The sequence below is a fragment of the Peromyscus leucopus genome, chromosome 3, assembly GCF_004664715.2.
Source record: "Peromyscus leucopus breed LL Stock chromosome 3, UCI_PerLeu_2.1, whole genome shotgun sequence".
NCBI classification, from domain to species: domain Eukaryota; kingdom Metazoa; phylum Chordata; class Mammalia; order Rodentia; family Cricetidae; genus Peromyscus; species Peromyscus leucopus.
In genome coordinates, this window is record NC_051065.1 from 115,240,347 (window position 1) to 115,257,293 (window position 16,947).

Consider the following 16,947-nt stretch of genomic DNA (forward strand, 5'->3'; position numbering starts at 1 on the left):
TTTGGCTATGGTATCTCCAAAATATCTCAGAAGTTCAAGGTCATCCTCAGAGGTTTAGTCCAGCCTCAGATGCCCTATGTAGACCGACAGGCAAAGTATAAAATAAAAGGAAAGCTTAACAGAGGTGACCTGGGGTCACCTTAAACTTTTCACGATGGACTGGAAAACAAACTAGTTAGGCTAAAAGACTCTTTCAAGCTTTGAAAACGGGAAGGTTTTCTTTCAAGACAGCAGTTATTGAAGTGGTGCGAATTAGTAATAAGACAGAGGAAACAGAGGAGACTTCCAAAGGTTGAACATATGACTGGATAGCCCTTTTTTTTAGTTCAAGTGAAGAAAGAAGTATTAGAAACATGGATATGAAGATATTCACTGTCATAAAATTAAGAGCGGGCTACCACGCCTTTGTGCAAATGAGAGCAGGATCAGACATAGGAAACTGAGGTGTACGGGGACTACACCAGAAAATCACATGAAAAGTCAGATTGCTTGGGTCCACTCAAATGAGAACCAAGAGCACACATATGTAGAGTCAGAAAGGATGCTCACAAAACAATCTCTCTCTCTCTCTCTCTCTCTCACACACACACACACACACACACACACCTACTGCATATCATATAAAAATAATTTCTAAATATTAATTTAAATTAGTGTGTGTGTATGCAAATGCGTGTGCAGTATGTATGAAAAGGTACCTGGAGGCCAGAGAGGGTGTGAGATCCCTTGGAGCTGGAGTTACAGGAGACTGTGAGCTGCATGAGGTAGGTACTGGGAACGGATCTTAGGGTTCCCTGAAATTGCAGATACTGCTCTTAACCACTGAAACATCTTTTTAATTTCCTCCAAATATATGTTTTTTAATGCAGCAACTTATATTATTTGTGTCTCAAGGAAGAGGCACACAGAGATGTGATCAATGCCCCAAACAAAATCTGATAATGTGGCCTTGGAAAGTGACCATAAAGGAATGCCATGGTACTGGCTTCCTCGGAGAAGCTCAGCAAGGTCACTTGGACAGTGAAGTAGACAGGTCTGAGAACACAGTGCCAATGCTGAGGCCAGGATGGGTCAGAAGGCTAGGGCTCCCATGTTCTAGACTCATGCAAACAGGGAGATGAGAAACAGTGGGGGGATTCCTGCAACTGGGCAGACATCTATAAAAGATGGGTGTGCAAAAGTGGACTTTCTTCTTAGACAAGCTCACTCAACAGAGCTCTAAGGTAATACAGTAACAAGAACTTTTAGGACACTTCTTACGACTGAGTAGTATGTCTGTGGCTAAGAGGTCCAGAGGGACACAAACAGAAGCACTAATCAGCAGGAGACATTGGAAAGAGCTTAGTGGAGCCTGCCTATGCCGACACCCAACGACATCCCCCCCTCTTCCCCCAAGCTGCCTGCCTTCTGCTCCACTCACCCCCAAGATCCCTGCTCTGTTGCCTAGAAAGGAGATGCATTGCCTGCTTGAAAGAGAGGCTGTCTCAGAGGGGCAGCTGGAAGGTAAGATGCCTGGGAGAGTTGCCTGAGACTCCAGCCTGCTGTCTCGGGAGAGGATTCACCATCGCTGGACTCTGGGTTTCCTTGTCTCCTTGGAGACGTTCAGTACATGTGTAGGCGGAAAAGTGGGCAGAGTGAAGATTTCATTTATATCATATAAGAAAAATAGTCCCCTGTGCAAGGTGCCTACAGGAGCAAATGCCCCCCTTCTAGCCACATTCCCTTAGCGGTTTCACATAAAGCACCCAGGCGTTACGTGCAGGACAGGAAACTATTCTACACCACAAGCCTTACCATAAGACTCCCCTGGGCAAAGGCTAATTCCAAAAGGAGGCTCCAGCTGTGAGGTGGAAGCAGCGAGTGGGACCAGAGCAGACCGTAAAAGATACTGCACACACACGTCAGAAGACAGTGGAAAGAGCAAGCCAAAGTTTCCTTTGCAACCAATGTTGACTGAACAGGCTCTATAATATAGTCGTTATACATCCATGTGGGAATCCTCAGGCTTATAATTTCAGGTGTGAACAATTTGATATATATAGCTGATGTCACTTATTATCATTATTATTATTATTATTATTATTATTATTATTATTACTGTGTGTATGATGGGTGTGTGCACCCATGTGAGGAGGTCAAAGGATATTTTGTGACCTCAGTTCTCTCCTTCACCTTAATGTCTGTTCCAGGGACTGAATTCAAGTCCTCAGGCCTGGGTAAAAAGCACTTTTACCCACAGAGCTGTTCTGCCAATCCTGTGATGTCTTTTTCAGACTCCACATGGGGTATGTGAACTTATCTACTCATCTGATGAGCCCCAGACTCCCCACACATGTCCCATGGAGCCTCACTATGGAAAAGGAGGGAAGACAGGAACACAGGGGAAGAGCCATAGGAATGAACGTGTGTGTCTACACAGGAAATGTCATTGAACCTATTGAAGACGGATGGACGGATGGAACAAGAGCGAGCTGTACAAAATGGCTTTGGGGGTTCAGTCTGCGAGTGAATAAAAACAAGGAAAGGAATTTCAAGTGTTTTGGATGGAGAGAACACTGGTGCAGAGAATAAATCACTTGAGTATAAAACTGTTACAAATATTCCATGCTAATTCTCTTGCCTTATGAATATGCTAGCAAAGGTGGGGGAAAAATCACTCTCAAAAAATAAACTGAAAACCAGCATGGGCCTCAACAAGAATTTTAAAACTTAATTGATGTGAATGTGCAATATGCTTTGACATCAGACACTAAGGGGTGTTTCCACGAGTTCCCTATTATCTAAACTTCTGCCATCTAGAGTTTGAGTTGTCACCCACAAAAGGGATCACAAAGCTTTAGTTAGTGCTTAAGGCTTTGGCTCCCACTAGGTGTGACAGTACACACTTGTAATCCCAGGATGGAGGAGGTGGAGAGAGGGTGTCTTAGTCAAGGTTTCTAGTGCTGTGAAGAGACATGATGACCACGGCAACACCTATAAAGAAAACATTTACTGGGCTAGCTTACAGTTTCAGAGGTTTAGTTCATTACCATTGTGGTGTGACATGGCGGCATGCAGGCAGACATGGTGCAGGAATTGAGAGTCCTACATCCTGAGAGGCAGGCAACAGGAAGTGAACTGTCTCACTGGGAGTGCCTTGAGCATATATGATAACTCAAAGCCCCACTTCCTAGTATCACACTTCCTCCAACAAGGCCACATCTACTCCAACAAGGCCACACCTACTCCACAAGGCCACACCTACTCCACAAGGCCACACCTACTCCACAAGGCCACAAGGCCACACCTCCTAATAATGCTACTCCCTTTGGGGGCCATTTTCTTTCAGACCACCACAGATGAGGATCAAGAGTTCAACATCATCCTCAGCTTGAGTGTTCATGGTTGATCTGATCTAAGGAAGATTTGGAAAGACTGCCCCACAGACTGGTGGTGTTCACGATGCCTCCCAAACATGAGTCCTTAATAGCCATTCTGACTCACGGGTGCATCAACACACACTGACACCCTTTACCTCAGGTCCCAGTACTTTAGCCCAGGAGATGATCTTTATTCTAGCATCACAGAAAAATGAGAAAGGACAGATCTTACTTTCCTACAGTGTCTCAACAACAACTGGAGAAAAGATTTCCATGTGCTGTTAAAAGATAAAAAACAGGGCTCCCTGGAAATAGACTAAGGATGTAGATATGTGTCAGTATATCTATGAGAGAGAGATGGCGAAGACAGGAAGATGAGGAGGAAGAGAGAAGAGGAAGAGAAGAAGAGGTGAGAGCATTCATATGCAAGGACATGAATAAATCAAAGAACTTCTCTTTTACAGCACACAGCGCCTCTGGCTCATGTTCCATGCCAAGCGTTAATGTAAATAACTTAAATGGCCCAATCCCATCTCTGGAGACCTTTTACTCTTGGTGGCTCTTCCTGGCTGGGTTGAATCAACACTTGCTTTATAAAAGATGTGACAATTGCTGGCACTGGATGACTCTGTGCTGTATTTGAGCACTGAGATCAGGTCACAACAAAGGCTCAGTTGGAGGGTGTCACCCAGCAGAAGCGGCTGATGAAGCCGGCACTTGGAAACAGCCCTGTGAACTTATAGAAACAGGAGTGCACATGTGCAGAACCGTCACCTAGACTGACTGCCCAGCTGCTGCTTTGCTTTGACTCTTCTCTAAGGCCCTATCTGCAAAAGGGATCACAGACACCAAGGTCCACCCACCATCTCTGAGTGTCAACACAGAGCCTGCAAATTAAACGATGGGATGGGTTGCTACTTTGCCAGGCTATATTTCCATAGTAACCTGGAACCTGGGCATTTGCAATATGTCTTCATTCTCTGGATTCAAGATGGTTCCATTCTCAACAATGCCTTCACTTTTTAAGTAAATGAGGGCCACCATCTGCTTCTTACAAGTGATGTTTTACTTAGGCATGTTTACCACATTTGAGCTATTTGTGTCTCAGGTTCATAACAGGTGCTTAGATGAGGGGCCAGGTAATCCTATGTTTAGCATGTTTATCAAGGTAGCCAGTACTCAAAAACATGTTTACCACTTTTAAAGAAATACTAACATGTTTACATAAAACGTAGTACTCGCAAGCATACACACATACGTAAAGCAAGCTGGAAGGAAGAAACCTTTAAAAGAGATTTTTATACAATACTCTTAGTGATCCATCTTGGAGGAGACTGACATGTGGAGGAGGTCCTTAAAAAAAAAAAAAAGAAAGAAAGAAAAGAAAAGAAAAGAAAAAAGAAAGCAACTGGAAAGTTTAGGGTCACAGGCTCACACAATCTAGATTGTAAACCAAATCTGGTCGGTCATCTGCTCTCCTGAGTTCATGTAATAGGCAGAGATTTTACTCATTTAAATGAGTAGGGGAAAGTCAAAAGAAAAATATATTGCCACACGTGAACATGACGTTGGATTTAAATTTTAACAGTAACTTCATATACAGCCCTTTCTTTTATGGGAAGGAAGTTGGCAACCCTATCCGGGTCTGCTCTCTGTGCATGTTTTAAGATTTGTTTTGTTGTGCTTGAGGAAAATTTTTCTGTAAGCCCATCATTTAAAAATCAGTTCAAGATAATTTAAGTTTGGCTATCAGGCAAGGGAATTGTGAAATAACTGTTCATGAAGCTCAAAATCACCTATATTTTTTTTTTCAAAAGGAACTGGGACATATGAAATATATCCACGTGCTTTAAAAGCCGAAACTACCATAAACTTGATATAAACTCTTGAGTCTGTGGGGTTTGCATCAGGTAATTTACAGCCTCTCAATGGTGTGGGACCTGATTTGTAATCCAGGCTACGGTGCAGATTAAGGCAGGAGGATTACAAGTTCAAGGCCAGTCTGGGCTACTTAGAGAAAACCTGAGAAAGGTAAGGATTGCAAAATCAGGTGTTCTAGACTAGCCAGGGCTACCAGAGTGAGCCTAACTTAAATGGGGAGAAGGGTGGATCCAGTGTACTCATAAAGTATTTGTCTAGCAAGCGTGAGGCCCTGGGTTCAATACATAGGACCTTCATAACCAAATAAAAACAAAACCCACCAAACGCATGCACCTGACTCTGGTATCTACTGTCTACACAAAGAAGTTTTCCCTTTTGTGGCTTTAAAAGTAGGTCAGAATTGTTCACTTTTCCTCTAATTTCTCTTCTGGACTCTCCGTAGCCCTCAAGATAAAACCTGTTTCTCAGATAATTTCACGGGCTAATAACAGCCACTGCTCACCCGGGGGTGAGATGGCGTGTGATCTCAACACTGGCTGCTCTTCCAGGGGAACCAGGTTTGAACCCCAGCACCCACATAGTAGTTTATAATCATCTGTAACTCCAATTCCAGGGGATTTGATGTCTTCTTCTGACCTTTATGGGCACCAGGGACACATGTGGTACACACATACATGTAGACAAACAATCATACACATTAAAAAAAAAAAGCATGAGAAATTTGGAAGGAAAGACATCTGGCTTCTAACACCACACCTCTTCCTGACCCTCTCGTCACACACAGTCCCCACTAGCAAGCTTCCCATCTTCTCCAATCTCCTCCTGGCTTTAGGCACAGTCAGCAAGAACCACCTTAAAGAATAGTGCTCATCAGGACAGTGCTCTGCAGACGGCCTGTGGGGAAACCCAGCTCTCTATCTCCCCTGGATCCTTCCACAGGGAATACAAGGAAACAATGGTGGCTTGCAGGTCTACAAAGTCAAGAGCATCCCAAATTGGCAAATTCTCCAAACCATCGTGTGTGTGTGTGTGTGTGTGTGTGTGTGTGTGTGTGTACGCGCGCGCACGCGCCTATGCATGCACGTACATGTAGAGACCATGGGTTTATATAAAATGCCCTTACTTGTCCCCTCCACTTTATTTTTGTTTTGTTTTGTCTTTTTGGTTTTGGGTTTTTTGGGGGGTGGGGAAGCAGGAGGAGGTGCAAGACTGGGCTTCTTTGTGTAGCCCTGGCTATCCTGGAATTCACTCTGTAGAACAGGCTGGCCTTGAACTCAGAGATCTGCCTACCTCTGCCGGGATTAAAGTCTTGTGCCACCACCGCCCAGCTCTCTACTTTATTTTTAAGACATGATTTCTCACTGAACCTGAAGTTCAGCAAGTCTCAGGAATCACCCTGTCTCTGCCTTTCCAGCACAACACCCATACCTTGCCTAGCTTTTAGTGAGTGCTGGGGAACAGAACTCAGGTCCCTTATGTTTCCAGGGAAAGCACTGTACTGACTGAACTGTCTGCCTACCCCCTCCACAATGGATCTTTAAAACAATTGACGATGGATTTCAAATGGAGCTTTTGGTTATCACTGAACAGTGGGAAAGGAAGACGATCTCACACCAGTACTCTAGTGCCTGGAACATATCAGATGTCCAAGGAAAGCCGGCAATGCAGGTGACCATATTAAACACGCATTCGGGGCAAGAAAGTCCCTCAATGCACCAAGAGGTCCTGTTACTGATGCCCCAAACGAAACAAAAGGCTCTATCCACAGTCTGGGTGGGCAACAGCCATGTACCAGTCTCTCACAAACCCTTTAAAGCAGCCCGGCACTGTTTGGGTCTACACTATTATACTCAAACAGCGGTACGGACCCCAGACAGGCATTTGTCGGCAATCCAGCAGCAGACTCCAATCTCAGGAGTAGCTGGAGCAGACAGAGTGCAGCCTAAGATTAACTGGGACACTGTTAATCTCGTTACCTGGAGGCTAAAGATTCTCTCAGCATCACCTTCCTCTGCGTCCTAACAGCAGGGGCAAGTATCCTAAGATTTCAGCACATGCTTCAAGAGTAGATCATTAGACAGGGCATGCTGCAAAGGTTTCCAGACATGGCCCACAGTCTTTGCAAAGGAGGCAGAGGGACAGGATGAAGACGGACATGATGCAAACATTAGGACACAGCTGCATCTCAGCCGCATCCTAACACTCTTTGGGTTATAATCTAAAGAGGGCTAGGGAGGGTAGAACACGCCTTTAATCCCAGTCCTGGGGAGGCAGAGGCAGGCAGACTGTTGTGAGTTCCAGGGCAGCCAGGGTAACACAGTGAGATCCTGTCCTGTTTTTTTTTTTTTTTTTAAAGAGGCGAGGGGCAGGGAGGCACACAGAAACTTAAAAAGTATCCTACATACAGAAGAAGTAGAAAGTTCATAGGTCAGATGCATAGAGATGAGAGGCCATGAGGAGGCATCCCCAAGTACCTGAACCACTCTTGCATCCCACCCCAGCCAGCACTGCTACACACTACACCTTTCCATGCTGGGCTACACATATCTGTACTGACTTGATTTCATGTTGATTAAGCTACACATAGGGCAGTTGGTACATATTGCCGTGACAATTACTGAGTACATCCCTCACTTTTTATTCCCCCCTCCCACTTCAGAATTTAACAAATTGTCCAAACACGGGAAGAGAGTGGGTGGGGAGCACTGTTCTGTGTTGGCCACTTATTAGACTCAACGTTATTAGGATGAGCGATGGCCAGTGATGTGTGTGCCTTATTTTATTTGTATTTTGAAGAAAAGGGGAAGATGGGAAACAGGTGTGTCCTATGGTGCCACCACAGCAACGCGCCAGCATTGACCCTGGGAGCTCAAGTGCTACTGCAGCCTGGACTGCGGACACCTGGAGAGAGATCAGAAGGCCCAGACAGGGGGAGGCTTCTGCTACAAGCCACACCCCTAATGGAGACCTAGGGAGCAGCAGGGGTCAGCATACCCTGTATTCACCAGCGATTATGACTAACACTTTTTTTATTTGGAAGGCACACAGAGGATATTTCCCACCAAAGAATAAGAATTTTCATGAGACTTAAAAAAAAAGTCAATCTATGATCTTCTTGCAAAATTGAATGAATAAGTTTAATGGCTATAAACATTCAGGAAGCCTGTTTGAAGTCTCTTAAGAAAGACAGCAAGAAAGAAGGAAACTGCCAGCCCATCTTCCTCCTCCTACGGACACAGGAACCTATAACCACCTTGTTGGAGCACTAGCTGGCTGCTCTTTACTGGAGCCAGTGCCAGACTCTGAGTCACCCCCGCCAAGGCTCCTGCACCTGAGTTGTCTTTGGAGAGATTCCACCTCAGCATTGCCCAAGCCCCGGCCTGCTGAACTCATGGGAGCTGGACAAGATCTCAGCCTGGGGGCTACGACTTCAGGCAATGCGATCATTAGGGCAAAACACAGGATTCAAGTTTATTAGGAGCCATCTAAAATGTGAGCTGGGAGGCTAGAGAGATGGAAGGATGGTTCAGTGGGCAAGCATGGGGACCTGGGGCCAGATCCCCAGCATCAAGCCAAAAGCCAAGTATGATGGCTCAAGTCTATAATCTAGATACTGAAGATAGTCGGATCTCTGGAGTTCACGAGCCAACCTGGCCCAGGCAAAAGCAGGTTCAGTGAGAGACCCTGTCTTAAGAACTAACATGGGGCCTAGAGAGATGGCTTAGTGGTTGAGAGAACGGACTGCTTTTCCAGAAGTCCCAGGTTCAATTCCCATCACCTACATGCTGGCTCACAACTGTAACTCATACATGTGGTGCACAGACATGGGCAGACAAAACACTAAACACATAAAATGAATAATAAGAAAGAAAGAACATGGACAGTCGAAGAAGAAAGATGACATCTCACATGTGGAACAGCGCACACCCCCATGTGTGCACCAGTCAGATACACACAGTAAAAATACATATAAAGCAAGTCAATGAATGTGAGCTTGGATGCTGCATCAAACCCTGTTTTCCCTTTGTTAAAGTCCAGACTTGGCTTTTCTTTTTTTTTAAGTACTGAATTAAGTGTACAAGCCTTCTTCAGTGCTCCAGATAGAAAATACAGGGGTCAGATGTGAGGATAAATCAATCAAAGGATCTATAACTCCTGATATTAACCCTGTTTTCTACCAGTGCTTTTTATGAGGTTGTGTCCCAGCAATTCATTATGACTAATAAAGATTCACATCTTTTGGGGCCTCAGATTCAGATCAGTTCATGTGGAAGCTTGATGTGCCTGGGTAAAGTGTGCTTGAAAGGATAGTGGGATGACTAAAATACAGAGTTCTTGTACGTACACACACACACACACACACAGTGGGGTAGGCAGAAGAGAGGGAGAGAGAGAGAGAGAGACTTTTCTTTTGTAATATGAATTGCACATACTCAGGATACCCTAAGAGGCAGTTAATACCTGTGAAGGCTTTGCTTCCCAAAGGCCTTCTTTCTCTTGCCTAAAATTGAAGAAGGAGGAGGAGGAGGAGGAGGAGGAGGAGGAGGAGGAGGAGGAGGAGGAGGAGGAGAAGAAGAAGAAGAAGAAGAAGAAGAAGAAGAAGGGGAAGGGAGAAGGGGGAGGGGGGAGGGGAGGGGAAGGAGGAGGGGGGAGGGGGAGGGGAAGGGAGAGGGGAAGGGGGGAGGAGGGCAAGAAGAGGAGGATGAGGAAGAAAGAAAATGCAAAGAGTGAAAATGGTTTAGAGGTAATATTCTAGCAGAGACAGAAAACAAAGGGGGGCTGGAGAGATGGCCCAGAAGTTGAGAACCCAGGCTGCTCTTCTAGAGGACCCAGGTTCAGTTCCCAGCACCCACATGACAGCTCACAACTATCTGTAACTCCAGTCCTAGGGGATCCGACACCCTCACACAGACACACATGCAGGCAAAACACCAATGCATATAAAATAAAAATAAATTATTTTTAAAAAGAAAGGAAAAAAGAAAACAAATACAACCAACATGGAGAAGAAAAGGGGGGCCCAAACAAGACCAATGATGAAAAGAAAGTGTCTGCAGAAAAGGAGAAACACCCCGTCTCCTGTCCCCCATAAGCAGTACTGAAAACAGCAGTGATGCTGGGCCCTTGTGGCTCCTAGCTGGGCAGTGGTGATGCACACCTCTAATCCCAGCATTCAAGAGGCAGAGACAGGTGGACCCCTGAATTCCTTACAGGTCAGCTTGGTTTCTAGAGAATTCCAAGATGGCCAGGGCTACACAGAGAAACCCTGTCTCAACACCTCCCAACTGCCCCCCCCCTCCCGCCACCGCTGAAAACAAAAAGAAAGGAAGAAAAGTAAACAGCCGTCATTCTGTCTGGTAGCACTTTAAGGGGCTGAGATTGCACCTCCATAGTTGAGCGCTTGTCTCTAAAAGGCCCACGAGTTCTACTCCCAGCACCACAGACACCAACAACAAACTGGGCCCTAGGAAATGGAAAGGAACTTCAGCCACCCGGGCTATACACAGGGAACTTAGCTGATATAAAACAGCCCGCTGAGTGGACCCCACACTCTGGGCACTCGGGGTTAGCTTAACTTCTCCCTGCTGATTTATCTCCTATTCTCTGCCACTCTCAGGGAGATGGGGAAAGTTTTATGATTCTTGATTCAAAGTAGAAAACCAAAGAATGTGACTTGCTCAAGGTCGCAAGTGTCCAGGGCAGAAAAACAAAAACAAACAAACATTGTCTCCAGAGAACTAGATAGTCACATTGTACAAGGTCACTGATTAGCCCAAAGATGGTGTGACCAGGAATCCTGGCACATGGATGTGAGGTCATAGGGAGCCCAAAACACAGGGATGGCCTCGGTTCCTTCTGTGTTCAGGACAAGGGAAGGCCTTTTTTTAAAAAATAGAATCACACTTTTTAACCTCACAGTCCTTCCCCCACCCCATAGAAAAAGACTTTTTTTCCAACCACTCTCCCCATTCCCAGGATGCTTAAGAGTGATTGTCACATTGGCAGGCCTATGTGTCCAAGGTCACCAGATACTCATCACCATTTCATCTTTCCTTGCTTCCAAGCCAGGTCCATCAAAGAGCAGAGTTGGATGACACTCTCAGACCCAGGAGACCAACACTTCTCTGACCCCAGCAGCTGTCCAGATTCTCCTGCTACGAAAACTCACAAGTACAGGTATCCCTAGCTCTCCTATCTGGGAGTTCTTGCCTCTTTGGCTACCTTTTTCCACCCAGACGCTCTGGGGACAGGGATGCAGTCATCACCATCCCTTGATGCCCTGGCCTTCTTCAAGCCATATGGGACAAGCTGCCAGCAGTTTAGTGTAGTGGGTAGCCATTCCAGCTTGGTTCTGGAAGTTCCAACCCCCATTGAGACTCTGGCAACTGTCACGCCTACGAGGCAGGGCGAGGGGAGGTGCCGGGGGACCCGAGAGCTGGATGGGTCAGCGCTCTCTCTGGGCGCTCTCTCGGTGCCGGGACGCTGACTGGTGCAGATTGACTGTGCAGAGTTCCGGAGAACACTGCTGGACTGCGTTACACCTTCCCCAGACCCTGTGACCTACCCATTACTTAATTTGTGAGTTACGCCATTAAATAAATATCCTTTTAACTACGTGGAGTGGCCAAAATAATTTCTCCAATATCTGGCGCCCAACGTGGGGCACGAACCCACGACCCTGAGATTAAGAGTCTCATGCTCTACCGACTAAGCATATTGTAACTATAATTCTTGCTCGGTAATTGTTTTGTTATATGTAATTTTACCATGTTAAAGTTAAAACCTTCCTTTTTAAAAAAAGAAAAAAAAGGGGAAGTGCTGTGGATATTGCTCTATGTAAATAAAACACTGATGGCCAGTGACCAGGCAGGAAGTAGGTTGCCAGGCAGGAAGTAGGTGGGACAAGGAGAGAGGACAATTCTGGGAAGCGGAAGGCTGAAGGGGGAGACACTGCAGCCACCGCCAGGAGAAGCAGCATGTAATGACTCTGGTAAGCCACCAGCCACGTGGCAAGGTATAGATTTATAGAAATGGGTTAATTTAAGATAAAAGAGCAGTTAGCAAGAAGCCTGCCACGGCCATATAGTTTATAAGTGATATAAGCGTCTGAGTGATTATTTTATAAGTGGATTGTGGGACTGCGGGGCTTGGGGAACCTGGAGAGAAGCCCTCCAGCAACAGTTTAGCTTGACTAAGCCAAAAGGTTTTATTTGAAAAGTCACTGCAGGAGCGAGATGAGTGTCTCTCGCACCCTTCATCGTGAAGCTTCTTTTTGAAGGACATGGGGACCATTACAGAGATCCACAACTGGTCAAAATGCGAAAAAGAAAGAAGAAGTGGTCTCCCAATGCCTAGCTCCAATCGGCACATCAACAACATAACCACTGTGTAGAAGGCTCATGGGACATCTCAGAAGAGTGGGGTGGAAAGATTCCAAGAGCCAGGAGCCAGGGTGCGTTGTGAGAGTGTCTTCTTGTCATGACAGGGATACTGCACCCATGAAATCTCAGCAGTGTGGTTGCCTGAACAAGGCCTGCATAGTAACAGCACCGCCTGATAAGCCAACGTGGATGGGAGACATTCCACAAGCTCTGCCCTAAGATGAAGAGCTACAGGCAGTGAACGGCTGCTGAGAGACGGAATTGTGTATGACGAACTCTTGATGGGTTATCCAATCCCAAGAGGTCATCCTTAAACATAAGTACATAGAGCAACACTAAATAGACTCAGCAGGTTGTGTGTGTGTGTGTGTGTGTGTGAGTATGTGGAGCAATATATAGAAGAAGAGTTCATAAATTCAAGAGAGAGGAAGGAGTAGGGCACAGAAAGAGAAAAATGGGTGGGAATGATTTAAATACAGTATGCAATTCTCAAGAAGTTTAAATTCCATATTTATTTACATGTTTCTTCATTATTTATTTACTTATTCATTTATTCATCCATTTATTTATTCCTTTATTTATTTCATTCAGGGTCTCTCTGCATAGCCTTGGCTGTCTAGCATTCACTATGTAGACCATCTCAAGCTCACAAAGATCCATCTGCCTCTGGATCCCATTTGTTAGGATTGAAGGTGTGCACTACCATACCCAGCTAAGTTTAAGAATTTAAATGAAAAACAAACAATTTTCCTTTCCTAAAGAGATCACAGATAGGGTGTGTTTGAGTGTATATGCCTGTGCATGTTTGTGTGTGCATGCTGAGGCCAGAGGCCAACCTCAGATGTCATTTCTCAAGGACGACTCTTTTATTTGAGACAAGAGTCTCTCACTGGTCTGGAATTCATCAAATAGGCTAGGCTAGTTGGCTGGGGAGCCCCAGGGATCTACCTGCCTCCACCTCCCTAACAGTAGGTTTACAAGTGTATACCTCCACACCTGGCTTTTCAAAACATTTTAAACTTATTTTCAAATGTGAGGTCTGGGGATTAACTTAGGTTCTCACAAGCACTTTACTTACCCACTGTGCTATCTTCCCAGGCTAAGACCACAGATTTTCCTCTCTCTCTCTCTCTCTCTCTCTCTCTCTCTCTCTCTCTCTCTCTCTCTCTCTCTCTCTCTCTCTCCCTCCCTCCCTCCCTCCCTCCCTCCCTCCCTCCCTCCTTCCCTCTTTCTTTCTTTTTAAGTCACACTTTCCCTGAAGCCCAGTAACAGTTCCTGCACCTAGACATCTTATGTCATGCCTTCATTTACCTCTCTGAACCCACAAGGTCTGGCTTTCAGGGACAAAGGATTTCTGGTCCTACTGTTTGTTTTCTCTTTCCCTCCCTCCCCCCGCCACTCTTCTCCCCCCTCGGCTCATGTGAGTGAGTCAGCCACGTGTGTAGCCCAGCATACATGTGGAGGTGAGTGGGCAAGCTCTGGTGTCAGACTTGCCTTCTAGCTTGACATAGGGACTCTCTGCTGTTTTTCTACTGAGCATGCCAGGTTGTTTGGCCCTTGAACTTGCAGAGACTCTCTTATCTTTGCCTCCCATCTTGACATAAGAGCTCTGGAATTACAAATTCTTGCTACCGCATTGGGCTTCCTGGGGGTTTTGGGACCCGAGTGAGCGTGGGTCCTCATGTCTGTACAGTAAGTACTTTACACACTAAGCCTTTACCCCAGGCCAGCCCTCATCTTCTTCTTAACCAATTAATTGATTTTTACTGTTATCTGGCTAGTCTGGAACTCATTATATAGAAGAGGAGGGCTTCAAACTCAGAGGTCTGCTTGCCTCTTCCTCTCCAGCGTTGGGATTTAAGATATGTGCCACCACTTATGGCACAGGCCCGGTTTGGAATTCACTGTATATTCTCACACTACTATAATTATACATAAGAAGTACATACACATATGTAGACATACACAGATGAATGTACAGAGTGGTGAAGCTAGGGATTGTTAAATAGCTACATTCTTCAAATTGCTCTGAGCTTTGGTCACTGAGGATACAGATGATGATCTCAAAAGGGCTGGGGAGGTAGCTCAGCTGGTAGAGTTCATGCCTAGCCGGAACAAAGCCCGAAGTCTGATCCTCAGCACCAGGAAGACCACGCATGGTGACATGTGACAGGAATCTCTCAGCAACCGAGTGGTGTTTACAGGAGGATCAGGAGCTCAAGGTCACCCTGGGCTCCACAGCAACTTCAAGGCCAGACGAGACTTTGCAGATCATATTCCACCACCAACAAAAATCACTCCCACCCAACTGTGCAATTGCTAGGTTTTTTCACCACACAAGCACTAAGCAGTGAAGACCCACCACCGTGTTTAATCCTCACCATCCCATGAGCTATCACTATATGCAGTTAACAGATGTCAACACAGAATGAGGTGAAACTGTAAGAACTGCCATGCAAACGCAAAGTCCTCAGCGCAGTACCTGGTGGAGGTGGGTCACATAATGAGTTGACACTATTAGCACAATGCACACAAGAATCTATGTGGCTAGTAAAAATCACAGAATGAGTGCCAGCAGAGGGAGATGACTGTACTGTCAGGGACACCTGACGAAGTATTAAAGGCATCAATTGTCCACTGTCTGAGTGCCAGTTCTGGGTCTTTGTTGGTTCTAAACTGCGTCATATCCTGTGGCTAATGTCATGTGGCTACAGAGAATCCCTTCATGATCCTGCGAGGTGGGCACCGCTGTGAGTACTCTGTACCCCATCATAATGCATTGATGTGGCACTCTTCCACTTAGGTAGAGACAGAACTACTTGCCTGGCATGGCAGAGTCTTTAAGAAAAATCAAGGCACCTTTAGAGCATACTGAGGAGGCTTAGGAAAAGACTCAGTCAGTAAAGTATTTTCCATGCAAGTATGGGCCTGAAGCTTGGATCTCCAGAACCTATATGAAGGGCACCCAGGTGACAATGTCTGTAACCTAGTGTTGGGGAAGGGAGTCAGAAAGATCCTGTAGGCCTTTGGTCCAATAGTTGTAGACAATGGGTGAGTTCCAGGTTCAGTAGAAGACCTTGTCTCCAAAAAGCAAAGTGATCAAATATAATACTTAACATTAATCTCTGGCCTCTCTCCCATGGATACATCCACACTAAAAGGTATATACAACACACACACACACACACACACACACACCATTAAAGAGTACATTCAAAAGCAGCTTGTCCCTTCTTCATCCCTCCTTCGAGTTCTTCCTCTGTCCCCTCCACTGTGGATGGAACCTGCTCTTCACACAGGCCAGACTAGCTATCTACACTGTTACCCTCCCTCCAGCTCAAAAGCTGCCGCACAGTGAACATGTTTTTAAAGGAGTCAATTCTTATGGCAGAGATGGAAGGCAGAAATAGAAAACTAGATTGGGGGGGGGCTATTGCTCCAAGAATTAAATGGACATTTAAAAAAAAGAAAGAAAATAAACCAGGTAGGGCTGACAAGACAGCTCAGCAGTTAAGAGCTCTGTTCTTGCAGAAGACACAAGTTTGATTCCCAGCACCCATATTGATAGCTTACAACAACCTTTTTTTTTTTTTTTTGTGGTGCTGGTTTTTTTTTTCCTTCATTAAGAAATTTTTTTATTCATTTTACATACCAACCACAGTTCCCCCTCTCATCCCTCCTCCCACTCCCCACCAACTTTCCTCCCCAACCTACCTCCCCCCATCCCTTCCCATGGGGAGTCAGCAAAGCCTGGTACATTCAGTAGAGGCAGATCCAAGCCCCTCCCCTGCATCAAGTCTGTGTAAGGTGTCCCACCACTGGTAATGGGCTCCAAAATGCCCGCTCATGCACCAGGATGGATCCTGATCCTACTGCCAGGAGGCCCCTTAAGCAGATCAAACTACACAACTGTCTCACTATGCAGAGGGCCTAGTCCAGTCCCATGCAGGTTCCACAGCTGTTGGTCTAAAATTCATGAGTTCCCACTAGCTTGGTTTGGTACAACCACCTCTTAACTTCAGCTCCACAAAATCTGATGCCTCAGGCCTCCGGCCCTGAATTCAAGGCACAGCCCCTCTCCATCCCCTACAATAATACACATAATTTAAAAATAAAAGCAAAATCCTGAAACCAAAACCAAAACCAAGTATCTGTCATGGTAGCGCATGCCTGACATCCTTAGTACTCTGAAGTCCAAGACAAGAGGTTTAGAGTTAAGGCCTGATTTTGAGCTACACAGTGAGACCCTGCTTGAAATAAAAACGAAAGGAACATTAAAAACCAAACTGTGCTTGTCTTGTGCTTAGCTGTGAGCACAGCTATGC

At 45.7% G+C, this 16,947-nt stretch overlaps 1 protein-coding gene across 7 annotated transcripts in view; it reads right to left on the bottom strand.

Annotated features, from left to right (window-relative positions):
- Nucleotides 1-16,947, bottom strand: part of Foxp1 (forkhead box P1) — a 395,763-nt gene that overhangs the window by 152,213 nt on the left and 226,603 nt on the right. The window lies entirely within an intron of this gene.